Source organism: Ischnura elegans, chromosome 2 (genome assembly GCF_921293095.1).
Source record: "Ischnura elegans chromosome 2, ioIscEleg1.1, whole genome shotgun sequence".
Classification (NCBI taxonomy): domain Eukaryota; kingdom Metazoa; phylum Arthropoda; class Insecta; order Odonata; family Coenagrionidae; genus Ischnura; species Ischnura elegans.
Window position 1 is genome coordinate 85,561,351 of NC_060247.1, and position 18,421 is coordinate 85,579,771.

At 39.5% G+C, this 18,421-nt stretch overlaps 1 protein-coding gene across 3 annotated transcripts in view; it reads right to left on the reverse strand.

Moving 5' to 3' along the window:
- The window catches only part of LOC124154081 (connectin), a 726,624-nt gene that overhangs the window by 666,310 nt on the left and 41,893 nt on the right, over positions 1-18,421 (reverse strand). Inside the window, exon 1 of one of the 3 annotated variants that reach the window (XM_046527588.1) lies at positions 10,622-11,903. The exons of the other annotated variants lie outside the window; for them this stretch is intronic. The gene's annotated coding sequence lies outside the window, so the exon portion shown is untranslated. Of the gene's footprint in view, positions 1-10,621; positions 11,904-18,421 lie in introns of those variants that run through there. 3 annotated transcript variants of the gene reach the window in all.

The window sequence follows — 18,421 nt, forward strand, 5'->3', positions numbered from 1 at the left end:
TGATAACTTTTACGGGAGTCACCCGCAATGCACAATCGTGTGAAAGATTCACAGAGAAAAAATCATTCGCCTTGACCGGGATCCCGGCAGTGATTAATATGCAACGAATATTTCGTATGGGTATTATAATAGCTACCATTGCCTTGAATTTTACATGTTTATAAAAGGAAATATGCTTTTTCGATCACTCAAGAGCCTTCTTTTTCACTGGAATAGATATAAGGGTAGGACATAGGTGGCAGAAATTCGAGTAAGGAAGTTTCATATTCACCAAGTATCGTGCAATGGCGAATACTACAGATCCGGATTTCCTTAGGAAGGTGTGGATCAACCAACCAACCAATTTGTCACCTTCAACGCAGTAATATATATTTACATAGTTACATTAAAAAATCCTCGAAGTGATTGGTGACCCATGAATTGGACATAAGTATAAATTTCTAAAGCTTGCGTCTTAGTCCAGGGTGAACTCCACCCTCAAAAATCCAAACCACCATATGGCTGGCATCACATAGTAGTGAGAAGAAGTGAAAATCAGAAATAATACACATCTCGTACCGCAAAATCGATGAACACTAAACAATTCCACTTTCGGCCTATCAAACCCTTACGGCTCCAACAACGAAAACAACGCAGGCAACGTACACTGAAGTCCACAGCATCGACCACAATTCCTTCTCGCATGTATTTATTTTTTTCCGCGATTGTTTGCTTTTCCGCGAGCCGGCATGCTTTTATTTTTTTCTTTAAATCATTGCCGCGCTGGCCCTTTACCCATACGCCTTGTGGACGAGGGGCGGCCGAGGGAGACAAGGCCGCCCGGATCGCATTAACCCTCGCCGGACATCGGTCGCCCTTGTTCCGTCATCGCTCCGTTGTCTCGCCCCGGGAAATAAATCACGCCGCGAAAAAGAGAACCCTCTCTCTCTCTCTCATTTTCGGCCGCGCGCACACACTGGGTATTCGCGGAAGCGGACGCGCATTTGAATATGCGAGAATTAATTTCTCGCGAGAAGAATGTAATCCGCCGGAATTTTTGGCAAGGCGAAAGCCACAGATTCCTGCGTCGAATTGGAATTTTTCTCTGGCCCCCAGGAGAATGGTAGCAATCACTTTCATGTCCCTGAAGCCTGGTTTTTGTTCCGGTTATTAGTTTATTCTATAAAACCAAAGCACACGCAACACAATGTAAGTATGTTGGTAAGAGAGTTTGAAGGAGAAGTTATTGAAATAATAAAATATTTACAATAATTATTTATCGTGACATTTGGGCACAGACTCTTCTGAAAGATTTAATTTGTGTGGATCAAATCATTACAATTTTACCACAGTCTTCACCATTTCAACACTAATTTATTTTCGACGAGTTAAAAAGCATGAGGGACGAAGCAAGTAGTTTTCTGTACATTTACCTTTGAATACCAATTGGTTTGGTGCCAAGTTACACTTCAATACTTCTCCGTGCGTTTACAGGTAAAAATAAAGAATAATCACAAAGATGGAAAGCACACATTTCAGGTTATTATACTTTAATTCAAAACTATGTTTAATGTAACTAATTTCAAATCATGTTCTAGCTACACCATAAAATAAAGTACAAAAGGAATCTGCATTCCAACTATAGAAGACTCCCAGATGGGAAAATATTTTTCATTACTTCCATTAAGTAATCAATTATTAAAGAAAAATATGATCTGCTTTCTCTCTTTAAATTAGTGTAGAGAGCTGAAGATTAATTTTCACGCTCCTCAACCCAAATAGATGCTTCCTAAAGCATTTGGTTACAAAAACTTGCATGGCTTCCGAAGCAGTTTGATATCTGTTGTCAGAAATTGCCTAATTTATAATTACTGATTTTCATCCTCAACAATAGAAGTTAAAATTCTATATCTCGCTGGATACAGGAATAGAATAATTTTGAAACAAGAAAATCATCAAAATAACACCTTTCCAAGAAAATATTAACAAAATCTCCTGTATGATTCGTATTCACAATAAAAGAGGGAGCTAGTGACAACTAATGCATCCTCTTTAAAAGGATGCAATGAAATGTGCCCTCATTCCAAGGAATACCGCTGAACAAACGAATGGGCTCAAAGTAGCCTTCCAATTCCAACAGTTTTTCAATAAAATTATAATATTTCCCATTTATCCCACGAATAATAAAAAAATGCCTTTCACATCACGATAAAAGATTTGCTATAATTAACTCATTAAAACTGACGAATTAATTAAAATTAGCGACTCTTTTGACGACGATGCGAAACTTAATGACCTTATAAAGCTCTCAATATTCGGGAAATTCCCTAATTAAAAGGAGTTTCATATTCACCATAAGAGCGGAGGAATACATTTTTACATTAAACAAAGGAAGCGAAGCCTGATTTTTATTTTTCAAACGAATTTCGACCAGACCACTGCCGCAATCATTTCAAAAGAGTGGCTTTTGTAATAAAACAATGATTTGGACGAGAAAAAATACTGGACAGATTAGAATTTTACGGTTTGAATACCGAAACTGGGTAAGGCTCTTCCGAGGGCGGAACAATCCCAAAGAGATGACGTTCCCATGCTATAAGCTCAAGCGTGCACCACACAGCAAATATGTACCATGACCGCCTGTCAGTTGTTTGTCTCATTCGGTGTATTAGATGGTGCACTGAGAAGTAAACGAATATCTTGGAAGTACCACTCTCACTCGACTGGCAGGTCATCGTGGAGAAAAACAGAATTATCAAAGTATTACACCCATTAAGGTAGTTTTTCATTGAGTACATACGAAGCAATTTGGAAGCCCATCCTTCCTCATTTAACCAACATTATACCCTCTGACACTGTTCAAAATCCCCTCAGCGCGAAGTACTCACTCAATCCATACCTTTTGTCTCCTCCGTATCTCATCTAGAAGTCACCTCTCCTCACCTACGATGTCCAGCACTTCATCGTTCCTCCTCTCCTCCGTCAAATACAACTTCTCCATTCTTTCCACTTGTTTTAAATGTAAGATATCATTTGGTAGGAAGAAGGAATTCTTCTCGGGTTCTACACCGGGTCAGGATTTCCACAGACGCCATTTCGATGATTGGTTCGAGGGTTAGGGTAGATGAGTCGGACGGATTAGTACACCGGGAAGGCATACCATTGTATTCGATTATTTGTAAATTGTTCGGATGCATAAACTAGATCGCAGTCAATAATTTTTTAAGTAAATTTCATTTATTTTCTTATCTTAATTATGAATTAACTAGATACGCATTTTTAACCTCAACGGACATATTCGCAACTCATGTCCACTGAAAACCTCGCCTATATATATTCCCCGCCATGAACAAGGGCAATGTGCATGATAATGCCATACGGAAAAAATGAAGCAAATCTGCAGCGGCGAATGTCAATGCGCCTTTTTCATTAAAATGAATGATCTACGACCCTGTGCACTCGAAATTCCAATTCATTTTCTATTTCATGTCACCCGATGTCAACTCCTATCTCGAAGGGTGAGCAAATTTCCAGGCCGGACGAGGTATTCTATCCGGCAATGCCACTATCCAATCAACCATTATTATACAAGTTACGAGAAAGAGATGTTAATGCAACAGCTTTCTTTTACTGGGACCAAAAATTTACAACAGTTTGCCAAACACAATCAAAGGAAGTAACAACATATGTGAAGCATGTGAAACTACCAATATATCAACAAAACTATTACAAAGTATATCTCACAGAAGTATTTTCAAAACCATTCTATTTTCCTTTTTAATTTTGTTAAATTGATTTCAATTACATTTTTCTTTTTTAGTGCATTTTTTCTGTATATTAATTACAAACAATTCATCTGGAAGGAATTTTTTGCTATGCAACAACATGTTCAATAATACGATTGTATTTAGGAAGGTGATCCCTCCAACATGCGATAGCCTCTAGGGTCACCCAAAGCTCCGAAATTGGTTTTGTATCTATCATATTTAAATATTTGAATTTTTATTCATCACCATTTATAATATTATTATTATTGCGGAGGATGAATCATTTTTTCGCCATCGTAAGATCGATATTTTCCCAGTCTCTGCGTCCGAACGGTAATTAGTGGCCAGGCTGTCAAAATTTCGAGAGAAATCGTGACTCGTGACCAATGTCGCATTAACTCCCCTCTCCCGTGACATGTAATATCAAAAAATAAAAGAGAGAGCGAGGGCCGGGGCATAATAGTGCAGCCTTCGATTGACCACCCACCTGTACTCGTATTGATTCGCCGATGACCTCAATCATGAGAGTCATCGAATGGGGCTAAAAGTGGAAAGTTATAATTTGAGCTCGGGAGTTGCCGAATTTTTGCCACGGCAAACTGACCTCTTATGCGCCCCATTTGAATCAAACCATCAATTCCACCCACAGAGAGAGAGAGGGAGGGATATCCACGTACTTTTTTCCACCACGACTTTCGCTTAAACCTCCGAGGTACGGAGGGTGATATAAAAGCAAAAACATCACCATTTCAAACGATGGGTCCCAACTCGAAAAACACGGTGATTACGAAAAAAAATACGAGAACTTCCTTCCCAACGCATCCATTAGGGCGGGAGATATTGCAACCTTCATAAGCGGGAGCTATAAATTTGCGCTCGTATTCGGAACGATATTTTTTTTCTTTTCCCACTCTTTAGGACTATTAATTTCCATCGTACAAACTGGAAACTTCGATCTTAGCGGGGTGAGCGGAGTTTACCGGGAAGATGAGACTTTTTTCATTAAGAACTTCATCGCATTCCTCGCGCTCACAACCCTTCCGCATCTTCCTCCCGTCCAGTGCGAGCCAAAACCTCTAGAAGGCACCGCCTGCTACGGGCAGGGGCAGCCTTAGAGGTATGGAAGGGCTCGGGCGCTTAGAATTATCACGGGGAACACCGGCATGGGAGGAATAACAGTAGGAGTCATCGATGTTGAACTGAAAGGTAGTTGAAACGAGAAAAATTACAATGTTCCTCCAATATTTTGTACCAGATGATGGCGCAGTGTGCTGAAACGCGTCGCAGACAATCAATATTTGTAGAAAAGAGCAATTACCTTTCATTTCAATGTGTCAAACGTAACTATGGTAGAAGGGCAGGTGTAAGGGAAGAAGGGTAAGAGACGGCTGAGAATGAGTTACATCGGACAGGTTGTAAAGGAGATAAAAGAGAAGAAATACGTAGCAATAAAAAGGCTAGCGGACAGGAGAGAGGAATGGAGATCTTCGTCAAACCTATCTTAGGATTGTTGACTAATGATGACGTCAAACTTGCGCTACATCACGCCTGAATTGGTTGAACTTATTAGGAGCCATTGGGGGAATAAGATTAAGGATTTTGAGATAGAAAAATATCATCACTACATTAAAATATGGTCGTAATTATGATATATATTTCAAACCTGAAGCGTGAGCGGCGAAGAAATTCAAGATAATTTCCGTGGAATAAAAATATTACCATGAGATTCAAGATACCCGGTCAGCGTAGTGATCTGCGCAGTGATTTGACAGCCAAAAGTTCATCATTTATATTTATTGGGATGTGATTTTATCGAGACGTACAATCCAACTTACTGATATAGATAACGTCAAATGTAGAGGTCAAGAAAAGAACACAAATCATTTCATTTTTAATAATGTGATTTTCCATAAATATCCCTAATCACAGCTTATTTTTCTGCGTAATTCGGAAATTTCAGACGTGAGCGGCGCCAGCTGCGACTTCTAGAGACCCATATAAATGCTCGGTGTTCGACAGTATACCTAGTGACCGACTGGAGATTCCTCCATTGTAATGATCGAACTTTAACAAAAAAGAAGAGACTATGATTTCCCCATATGGATATTGTCATAGCCCTTTTATACTATTATTTATGGTGTAATAAAAAGAACTAAATGCTGTTGTTAACTAACAAAAAAGAAACTAGAATGTACACGCATATATTGCTATGACCCAAGTGACCGACTGGAGAATCCTACAGTGTAAGAATCGCAAATTTTAAAAAAAGAAAAAATGGATTATTCCACATATGTACATTATTTTAGCCCATTTTTATGCTATAATTTATAATATAATGAAAAAACAAATTGAGCTGTTAATTAAACAGACATGAAAGAACCTAGAATGTTAACACACAATGTAATGACCCAAGTGGCCGACTGCGAATGCTCTATTGTTATAATCGTGGGAGAGGGTGCGAGTAAGAAGGGCGAAGAGAAAGAAGCGATAGGAAAGAAAAGAGATGGGAGGATGCGGCTGTTCCTCATGCAGCGAGGGGGTGAAAACGACTCTGATGCCTAGAGGGCTCTTCCCGAAGAGGAATTGAAATCCCTCGTGCCATCGCCCCACGCTAAGCCTACCCTCCCTCTCACGCCTATGCGCCTGCACGGCCAAGTTGCGCACACAAACTTTCAGCGGGTGGGATCTTCTTTCTCGCTGGGTAAACAAAAGGCGAAAACGTATCGAGCCCGAAACCTTTTTCTTTCGAAAAGATAATGCTTTTTTTCCTCCCTCCACTCATTAATTCAATACGGCGCGATAACCAAAGAGATTCTTTCTCCGATGGTAGGAGTCATCGGGAGTGATTGAAAGCTGATGGCTTCTATCGTGACTCAATGGAATCGATAAGTACTAGGAAATAAAGGCACATGGCAACGCTGTGGTTTCGCTTAAACTTTTATATATATAAATATTCGCTATCACAAATTTAAATGTTCTTTTGATTTCATGAATATATGAACGTATTTTTTTATATCCCATTAATTTGAGTTTTAGAGCGGTTGAGTATTTTTTCCACTTTTTAATCAATTCAAAAACCACAAAATTTACGAAAAGAAGAATATCACATTTGGCATCAATATAAAATGTATATTTAATTCTGCTTAATGGTAAATTAATGCAAAACAAATTGCCGGAATTTTTCACAACACTAATAAAATCAGCAATTTATCAGAAAACAACATCCATTATACAAAAATTAGGATAGAATTAAAAAAAGAAGGCTCGTTAGTTATTAATTAATCCATTTTACTTGTAGAAAAAAATCAGCCTATACTCACATATATTTACTGATTAATAAATATGTAGTATTTCAGTGATAACTTTTGCTAGAATTGCTTGAAATCAAATACTTGCCTATGAAAAACCGCTCATTTGTCTTTTTCCTTACACCTAGGCAATGGTTTCTTCTATTATTCAAAATAAATACAAAGGTAAGGCATTTAAATAAAAAGTGATGATGTTTTAATATAAAGGAATAATGATAAATAAACTAGTACCGCACTATGAATTCAAGACACTTCTCGAGCAAGACTCTAAATCTTGTTGTTAGTTTTCTACGGAAGGGAGGATTTCAAAGTATTGACTTTGCCGAGAAGACTTAATTTCTGAAAGCGTAGCCACCATTACTGCACTGAAAAATAATACCATTTCTAAAATAAATATTTTTCTTCGAATAATGCATTAAAACAATCGCAAGAGAAAATTTTGAAAACGCTAAAAAGTACGGGAAAATAGTGTATCTAACTATGAATATTCCATCGGGAGGACTACACTTTTCACAGTTCTTACGTAATTTTGACTTGCTTCTTCGACTGATTTCATTGACGTCTGAAATGATGTTCAGAAAAAATGGTAAAAAATGGAACGTTCATTGTAGAAGTTTAAAAAATGAATTGCTTTGGCTCCACACGTCGTATTTTCTTGTTTTCCCCGATGGATCACTCTTATAAAACTATGACCTATTATTTTGAAAATTTCACGGAAAATAGAATCGGTAAGTTCGCTATTTTCTCGATTAAAAGTCTTCTACATATATTTTTACATACATTACATCCTATAAAATGGTGAGGTTGAAATTTCGAATTTGGGACACAGGCAAATTTTGGGAAGGGTCTACACTATGCATCATGTAATTTCGATACTCTATCTTTATTTAAAAAAGTAATCCGACACGAAAAATGTCCGGTCGAATGGGAGAGAGGCCTCTTAGATCTCTAATCCATATTTAGTACTTAATCCTGAGAGTACATCCTGATACTATAAACTAGAAATTCCTCTTACCAAAACATTAGTTCCATAGACAAATACAATTTACCTAACAAGCCACGACGAATTTAAAAGTTAAGTACGTAGCAAAACACCTAAAGATTAAATTCTCTACTCCGAAAATAATCCAGGTTAATGATTTTCACGCAGGAGAATCGCATTATGCTGAGTAAGATTTCAAAATCAATAAATACTTCAGCTTTTCTATAAAAAAGTCACACTCCGAGCCAGAGGCAGGAACAACAATTCACTGATCGTTCTATGAAATAATATGCTGAATTCGGTATCAACTTAGCAAATGAACGCTTAGATAAAATGCAAAGGAAAACACTACTCTCTACGCACGAGAGTTAATTAAAAAAGCAAGATAAAACGTCTAGGCTAATTTTTGATAGAATAAGTCACTAACTTTCTTCATTTACGAAAACCAAATAGCCGACGATATTCCAAGAATAGTCTGTGAACAAACATCGGATGATTCCGTAGAAAATAGCTTTAGGCAACAATAGCAAAGAACTAGTCACCCGTTGAGAAAGGATGCTTTTAGCCGCCTACGCGCTGCTACCATTTACAAGAGTGCTCAATAGTATCTCGGCCAGCGTCAAGTCTCTCTTGATACGGTCGAAAAAGAAAAAATAAATACCATGGATGAGGTATCGAGTCACTGATACAAATAAACATGAAACATGCCCACTTGGACAAGAACGGGGGTAAATTGCGTTTAATAAAGTCTAAATAAAAATAGAAATATAAAAATAACATGGAAAAATATGATACTTAACACATCGAATAGAGAGAGTGTAGAAGTTGCACTGTTGGGTGTCGCACTGTATGTTACCTCCGAATATAAGGACCCACCACTCATCCTCATGTAGCATTTTTTTCGCAGTGAGTTTAAAACTAGCTGTATCATCTTTAAATTTTCAAGTATTTAGATAACTAACACTAGTAAACATTTATCTATAATTATTTTAAACTTGAAAACCTCAACTTATTCTCTTTGTTTTCCCAGATGTAATTATTTTGTTCGACTTACGGGCAAATTATAGATTAAGAGCACGTAACTAATTTGAAACTTTGCCCCTGCATTTTCCTCAGAAGTAAATTTTTAATAGCTGAGAACCTAGGAAGTGTAAACTATAGCCTTTTCTTCATTAAAATATTTCATTAAGATACGTAGCCTGAAAACTTCGAGATGGTAACTTAAGTTTAAAAAGAATAATTTGGAGAGAAAAAAATTCAAAAAAGATCAAATCGAGAAAGTCGTCTAAATATTCACGGAACCCTTCTCAATCAAAGCCCTGTTCTTCGGCCAGGATGAATATACCGGGACGACATAACATGGTAAGTACTACAATGTCGCAACCTAGCACAGCTAGAATTTATTTTATTGAACTTTTACAATCAAAGTTCACGACACGAACTATTATATTATTATTTGGAGAAAGCGATGAGGTAATATCTTAGGCCCATACGGAAGTGTAGGCAAGGAAGGGTGGACACTGAACACAAACCCGGCGGCGGCATCACCCTACTCCCAGCCAATGAGACCAAGAGGACGAGGACTGGAACGTCTCATCCAACGGACGGAGAGTGTACCTGAATTGCACTCCACACAGCACCCGAGTTCGCCTTACCACTGATTTACCTTTCTATCCGCCGAGAATAGAACCCCGAACCTCCTGGATGAAAAGATGACGATGCCGCTGCCGAATCGATGGATTACCAGCCTAACGCAAACTAGCTAACTGAAATAAGGCACTATAAGATTTTTGAATTATATTGTATAATTCATGTCGCTACTTATATCTTACAAACAGCATTGGAATACTGCTAGTACAAGAAAATGTAGAAAAAGTGGAGTCTTTTCTATATATCCTGAAGTATCAAGATAGTAGTATCAAGTGCGAGTTGGGTAGCGAAAACCAGGGAAAGGCGAAATACGATCATTTGAGAGGCAGTAATTTGTCTTATCATTTCGTCGAAATTTGTAAAAACGCAACTTCCATTATCGACGAATTTTTTTTTAAGAAAAGTATAACGATTTTTCGCCTCGATTTAACCTAATGGATTACAATACCCCATTCTAGATTACTTTTTCCCTCATAATTAAAGAGCTTTTTCTTTTTTTCGCAGAAAACATTATGTTAAACCTTAGCAGCTGAATATCATACATACGAATTGATAAAAACCCAATTTGCATCTAATATTCCTTAGGGTACTAGTAATCTTTACTTTTTTCTAAAATATAACACTCAAAGCACCGTATCACTTCTATTTCTAGTAAACTACTACTCAATGCACAACGGATACCTGAATTTATAAGTTGAAAAAAGTTTTTACTATTTCACGAAAATATCATTCACTGCTATTTTGATACGCTGGAAGTACAACTTGATAAAATAAACAATTTTTCATATCCACGGTTTCGTAAATTCTATCCACCACTGATTTGGGTACTTGCTCAAAGAGCGATCGTCTAAGGTTCGTAATATCCTTCATGAGCACTGGTAACTTTAACGAAATTAAACGAAACAAGTATCTATTATGATAACTCGAGGACATACCTTTACTTTGAGGGAGAGAGAGCTGGTCACTTCCCGCCACTTATCGTCGACGTAAAAGTCTTCAGCCACCCGCGAAATTTCCCAAGTGAGAGAAAGAGACTGACGGACTCTGGTGTTACGACCGTCTGCGGAGGAGCGGGGCGAGATATCCGGGAGTTGAGCGGGGAGGCGGTCGGAGACGGGACGCCGAAGCGAGGACCACAATCACCGCACACAACGAAGACGGGAAACACTCACTCAAATCAATTCCACGTTCTCTGCGTTCCTTAAAAAGGACAACGACGAGAACAAAAAGGCTCAGTTGGTATGCAAAGTACTTGCAAGCACTTTATAGAATCCACCACTGATTATTGCGCGAAAACGACGAAAAAATGAATTTTCTCTCTTAGGGTGATTATCCTCTCGTTTTGTCCTACTTTAAACAATTCACACAGCACTCTCCGAACTTATTTTTTCACACTTCTGAGGGTGATTTTTATTTTTTTTCACCTCTATATTTCGGTGTATCAATCTGGTTCTCTCCGCTCACCGCAAAAACAAGTTCACTCGTAACTCCGCGCCGAACCGAAGAATCAGACGACGACCGAAGCTCCAAAACGCGTCGCGACAACGGATTCAATTTCTCGTGCCCGCGCCTCAACAAACGTTCCCAACTCCTGCCGCACCTCTTCACCAACAGGGGGTGCTGCGGTCGCGTCGTGTGTGGGTGGATTTTGAAGGGAGGGGGTGGGGGAAGACAAGAGGAGGGGACGAAGAGGGGGAGGGGGGTAAGGTCCGTTGAAGGAGGGGTAGTGAAGTTGGATCGGGTAAGGTGAGGAGTTTCGCAGAATCTTCCCGAGAAACAAAACAGCGAGACACTGGGAAGGTGACTATTGAGGGTAACGAGAGAGAAAGCAAACGGAGTGACCGATTCTAGGTGAGAATTTGGCCCGAATCGGGAGTAGGTTGGCAGGTAAAATGGTCCTGGAATAGGTTGGTGGGTTAAGTTGTCCTTTCACTTTTATACCCACAGAAAATTAGGCGAGAATTCGCGGGAATGCAAACCCTTTCGTAAGGAATCCCACAAAAAAATTAACTCGAACCTATGCCAGCTTTTCTAAGACCTAGGCGATCTAATTTTTCTTAATATCCCGGCACCTTCCCCCAGACTTGAGCACAACACCGCGCGAATAGCTTCGCCTTCCGCACCCTCGAATGATAATATTCTCTCCGTTGCGTATCACCGCGGCTACAGCAGGCTCCTCGCGCGCACACCACTTCTCATCGGCAAGGCCTCCGGCGTTGGACTGGAAGGCAAGAGCGAACCTACAGCCTGCTCCCCGCTCTGCCCCTCCAACCGGCCCCGCCTCTCTCCACCCCTCCCCTCTCCCGGCAAACACAACGCCCCCTCGACGGCGCAGCATTCAACCAACAGCCGCACCGGTTCGGATGGCGAGGTCAAAATTTCCTTCAATCCACCACCAACCTGTCGCAATGGGACCGAACAGTCAGGTTCTAAATCGTTATTAATTAAGAAGTTATTAAAGTTCAGTAGATAGAAGGGAATGATAAGTTACGGCTATTAAATAGAATTCTTCCCCCCTAAGCCATTTCCTTTAAAGTTGAAAATAATAAAAAACGTAATTTGCCGCCCATTTTTCATGAGTTGATGACGTCATTTAAGCTCTGGTTTATTTGCTCGTTCAGGGAGTATCGAATGGCGAGGTGAAAACTAATGATAGAGGTAATGTACCACCAACCTGTCGCAATATGACCGAAATCTAAGGCCCTAAATCCTTATTTATTAAAACATTCCGGGACATAGGAGGGAAAGATAAGTTAAGACTATTAAATGAAATTCTTCCCCGCTCAGTTAAGTTGGAAATGCAGGAACGAAAAATTTACCGCCCATTTTCTATGAGTTGGTGACGTCATTGATGTTCTCGTTTATTTGCTCACTAAGGTAGATCCGGATGGCAAGGTCAAAATTTCCCTCAATCCACCACCAACCTGTCACAATGGGCTCGTACAGTCAGACCCTAAATCGTAATTAATAAAAATATTTCGTTTGATAGAATAGAAAAACAAGTCACGAATATTAAATAAATTTCTTCCCTCTCAGCCATTTTCTTTAGAGTTTAAAATAACAAAGCGTGAATTTTCCCGCTCATTCTTCATGAGTAGGTGACGCCATTTAAGTTCTAGTTCATTCGCTTTTTCAGAGGAATCTTTCATCGAAGGAAAGAATCGCACGTCAGAGTGTTAACGACAGCGATCCACAAAAGGCCCCTGTATGAGACCGAGGAGTGGCTGAGGCGCGTTAACCCTCTCGACATGAGTTCATGACGTCATCAACTTATCGGAGAAAGGTTTAAGATCGCCGATTTTTCATCGCCAACGGATAGGAAAGGGGTTGAAAAACGAAAATTATATTGGCCACAAGTTTTCAAACTTAAAAATGATTCTTAGGAAAAAATGGCGAAGGAGATCATTCAAGAGTGCCATGGTTTACATTTCATCCCACTGTTGATACTTTCTCAAAACGTGAGAATAAGAACAATTCTGATTATAAATACAAAGGCTACTGGTAGTTTTTTTTAGAACTAGAGTGCCTTAAGTAGAGCGTAAAGTTAAATGAGCTGAAAATGCGAAAAACTTGTGCGAAATCTACGATTATATTCAGTAGCTAATTTTCTTGAGCTCTCAGAATAGGTTGCTAAAGACTATCATGTCCGCATTATGATGTAATGCCTACTGGCATTTTATCGCCTCATGTTCAAGTACGCTCTAGAGCTAGACCATTTCAGGTAAACTTATCATTTATGACTGATTAAAATCTTTTTTTACTATATGGTAAATGATATTGGAATTTGGTAAAGAACAGCTTCTTGTTTGTCACCTCAACTGGGTGTTGTAGAGCTAATACTCAATGTGTTTGTATAGTTTGCTCTCTGCAATTAATTTTTTTCTCCTCGATTTTGTAAGTAATGAGGAAGTGCTAAGAAGAGAAGGAGAAGGAGGGCAGATGATACCAGGAGAATGAACTAGAGCTTCAAGATAAGAGAAATACTGAGACCCAGGGGCGGTTTGGGGCCTTCGGCTGGGGATCATGATGGGGACCTTCTTTACCGGGGGTTGGAGGGTCCTCCTCCGGAAAAGTTAAGGAAATTGCATGTACGGAAATGTATTTTGCCGCTATTCTGGCTCTTAAAAACTAAATAAAAGTTAATTAAAAATATCAATAAGGTAAGAAAAAAATACTACTAAGACTGAGAATTTCACAGCTTATACATGTAAAATTTAATAACGTACTATGGTTTTATTATCTATGTAGTGAACTTTTTCCTTGAAACTACAATGCAATCTAAAAAAACCTATAAAATAACCTTTTCGTATAACCCTTCCCAAAATGCATCAGATTCTCTATTACCGTCTGACAACTGTATTTCGTTTATTTTTCGTGTTATATATTACATTTAGAGTATGTTGTAAATAAAACAGCCAATTAAAAACGCAACATTTTCTAATTGAAAAAAAAATATTTGGTTTAAGTGTACCTACCTAAGACTTTTCTATTACACCTTTCACGTACGCTTCCTGAGAGACGCGAGGGTTATGGGGGCCCCCTGAGTTAGGGGCCCTCGTCGATTGCCGAGCAGCCGACCTGGCCAGACCGCCACTGCTGAGACCTCATGTGCAAGCGCAACAGGGGAGGGACCGTCACGGCCAAGAAATCCTCCACCTACCCTAATCCTAGGGTCCCCCTCCAAAAACAAATAAATGGACGGAAAGAAAAGAACTCGAGCTCATATGAAAATGGCGTGAAAGTGTCGGAACGCGACGTGCGGTGTAATGACTATAGCTTTTAAACTGAAACCAACAAAGACCGGTAGTGGTTTGAATTTTAAAAGAATTATGCACGAAAAAATAGAGGAAAAAATTGGAGGTGCAGAAAATTGTTGCCATCCTTTACTTATCCACAAGTTTGCAAGATGATGGCTTAAGTTCGCAAGTTACAAATAATACATTGAAAAATAATTCCAGCTGAACTGCGTCCTCTGAAGAAGAGATGAAGAGCGCTACAACATACTTGAACTTGATACGATAAAATGCCAGTAGGCATTCCATCGTAATGCGGGCATAATAAAGTCCTTCACAACGTATTCTGAGAGTTGAAGAAGAGCAGCTATTGAATGTAACCGCAAATTTTGCATGTGTTTTTCGTATTTTCATCTCATTTAAGTTTACTCTACGCTTAAAAAATATTTGCATTCGGTTTCTTAATTTTTCTTCTTCGACTCGATCCAAATTTTTATCTTCGTTTCTTCGATTTTCTCGGTAAACACTAAATATTAACATCTTCCTGCAATTGAATGGATAACCTCATAGAAAATAATTTGCTAATTCCGTGATGAGGTAAGGATAACCTCAATTTATCATGACTATCAGCGAATTCATTCAGTAGCAAAGCGTTCAACTGTAATAATTCAATCCAGGAATCAACCCTGAAAAAATGTTCTTCGACGAACAAGACTTAGTTCGGCCTTCCGTGGCTAATTAATCCTATATCCGCCGGCTCAAGACGGTATTATCGTAATATCCACTTGCATAATTATATTTTCAAGCTGATCCTGCGCAAATAGGTTCCTAAGAACGGGAAGAATTTACTCCGAATAGAAGGGAAAGAAAAAAAGTGACAGCAATTGTTGACTCACAGTAAAGGAGCCAAATTTTATCGTCTCATCATACAAATAGGTGGAGAATAGTAGCGTAGAAGGTAAAACGCCTGACTGCTAATCAAGAACCAATAGAAATCCTTGGCATGCGAGGTAACCTAAGGAGAGGAACCCTACCATGAATAAGTGAAATGTACATGTATGCAGCTATGTCTGGGGTGGGAATTCCCTAACCTACCCAAACCAACCTTCGAGAAAAATCACACAGTCAGCCAGTGAGGGCAAAAAGGTTACTTTACCTACGAATCCCTCACTAAACCTCACAAGTAACGATTTTATAGCCTATAAAATATCTTGTAACTATCTGAGTCAGAATTCGGGCCTCATGGAGTAATCTAGAATCCAATGTAACACAACCTTTCCATTCTATTTCTCAATATTGGGCGCAAATATTTTGAGCCAATCCTCTTTACGCCATTCAATATGCGCATATGCCATCCCTACCACTTGACGTCCCTCCTATCCACGCTGGCGACTCCCGCTAAGAGCTTGAACACACATATAAACCCACTTACGAGCTTCACATCCTCCATTTCACACCCGTCTCTCCCCTGTCACATATCGCAATAGGGCAATGGGCTGGGCGGGAAAGTGGTTCCCTCTAGTGTCGCGACCGAGAGGCAGTGACGTCCCATCCACCCCATGCCATACCCCTGTTTCCCCCCTAGTTATTCTCTAGTGGCCCACTATGCCGTCACCGCTTCTAGCGTGTGCCCTGCTTGACTCGGATCGGCGCCGAAAGCGTGCCCAGTGAGGCGGATAGATCTCCCACCTTCTCCTGTTTCAGGAAAGGAGTGGTTTCCTCCATTACCTACTCCAAACCAACAAAACCACGGGGGGAGAGAATCGACGATTATACGCTAAGCTCGAGTCGCTTGATAAAATCAAATCGCACGGGTTCAGGTTCACTATCTTTACTCACTAGAACTTTCCTAAGCTATCAGCTAGCATTTAACGGAAAAAATAATATAGCGTGATGCACACAGTGGTGAGGAGGATATCATAAATACACACGCACCTTTCCTGAACTGATAAAAGCGATAAAAATGGGAGAACAGACTAAAAGTTCCGCATGAAATAACTTAAGAATTGAGGAAAAGCTTAAAAAAATAAAGATTAGAATAACCATTTTCAGTACTCGTCTTTACGACATGAACTTTCGAGTAATATGTGATACCTGTGCGAAACGTTTCTTTCGGAAACAGCCCTATTGTTGGGCGGTATATCACAGAAGAAAAAAAATCATGTTCCCTGGCCTTTGATGGAAACAGAGCATGCCAAATTCACACTAACTTTCTTCAACCAAATCATTCTGTGTATTGACCTTTTTGGCAAAAAAAATTTGGGGTGTGTGCTCACGTTCGAGAACAGATCAAAGAAATATTTTTCCTTCGCAGAATTTCGCACTCTGTCGCACTTGCATGTAACTATGTTAAGGTCCACATCTGACTTTTCCGAAGCTTTTACTAGAATCAGCTGTCCCCCAGTATTCATAGAAAGCAAGAACGTAGAGCGTCGATTTGCACATGACTCAAACCTATGTCGTCACATTAGATTATTGTGAACTATAACATGCTCTCTAAGAGCCTTCAGCTTCAAACCCACGCCAAGTATAGCCACATTATGCTATGTTCTACTGTAGCGCTTCAACATAATGTGTCCCATCAAAGCGAAGTTCAGTATATACCCTCAAGTAATCTGTGCACTACTTACCGAGTTATCGTTCATCGTGACTTAGGAAACGGCCTATTATGAGCCTACGGAGAAGCTTCATAAAACACAAAAATTGGTAGATAATGAATTTTCCAAAGATTAAAAAATCATCGATTTAGACTCTAACCAAAATATGCAAATTTGCACCAATTCCTGTATAAATTAAGCTACGAAGGCGTCTTCCTTTCGCGTAACTTTGTGTCGTCGTTAGACAGCGGGTGGTGAAAGCCAATATTGTTATTAACTTACACGTGTTTGCTTTTAATCATAATCCGAAGACTAAAATAGAATAATGAACACATGAAGTGTCACTCTTTGTGCTGTTGAGGAAACAACAATGGATTAGCAAGTAGAGGAAAAATTAGCTTCTTCCAATGAAGCCACCCGGAAGGACATACAAAAAATATCGTAATTCCAGAGAAGGAAGAATCATTCACCTGCAGGAAATCGATCTCAATTCGCGCTGAGTGCTTTAGACAATCATCCCTCATAGCTGAATGCAAACTTTCCTCCACTATTCGTGGCAGATCGCATTCTAGTGAAAAGGTAAGGACGAACCAGGGTACGATCTCCACTTCGTCTTCGAAGTCCTACAGTCTTCCGTCATCTAGCTGGCGAGCTCTAGCCATATCACGTACACTGGTCTCACCACAACGACCATCGCCAACTGCACATCTGATCTTATGAGCTTTTGTAGGTTGGACAAAGTAATTCTCAATGTCTTGAAAAATGATGCCACAGAGGATAATGATAGTCTCAAATCAAGTCATGCCGTTTTGCATCAATTTACGTTGCTCATTAATCTTAGGTGAATTTTATTATCCTTAGAGAACGGCATTCAGCAAGCTGAAAAACATAATATGCCACAACACAAAGCGTATTAATACGTAAACTTATTAGTTTACGTGAATGTCATCACAGAGCCAAACTTCAAGATTAAACGTGAGCATATGAAGTGTTTGCTCTCTGAGGCATCTACGCAACAAATATGGAGTAGCAATTGACACTAAAACTTAATGGAGTCATCCAGAAGTACAAGTAATGTGAAAATACAGAGGGAAGAAAGAATAAACCTCTAAAAAGTTCACTCGATCACGAATCCTCCGAATCAGCGTCAGCGTCATTTTAATCAATCATTCCTCATGACTGCAAACGAAAATTCCTCCAGCATTCGTGGCGGATAGCCGTATACCTAGTAGATAAGAGAGAATCAGGGAACGCTTTCCACTTCGTCTTCCAAGAGCTGCAGCCTCCCTTCATTCGGTATATTTCAAGAGCTCTAGGCCTATCACCCACACCGGGTTCACCACAACCACCATTGCCAATTCCAACTCTCAGCCCTTATGGACTTTCCCACTTTCATCGCCCCATC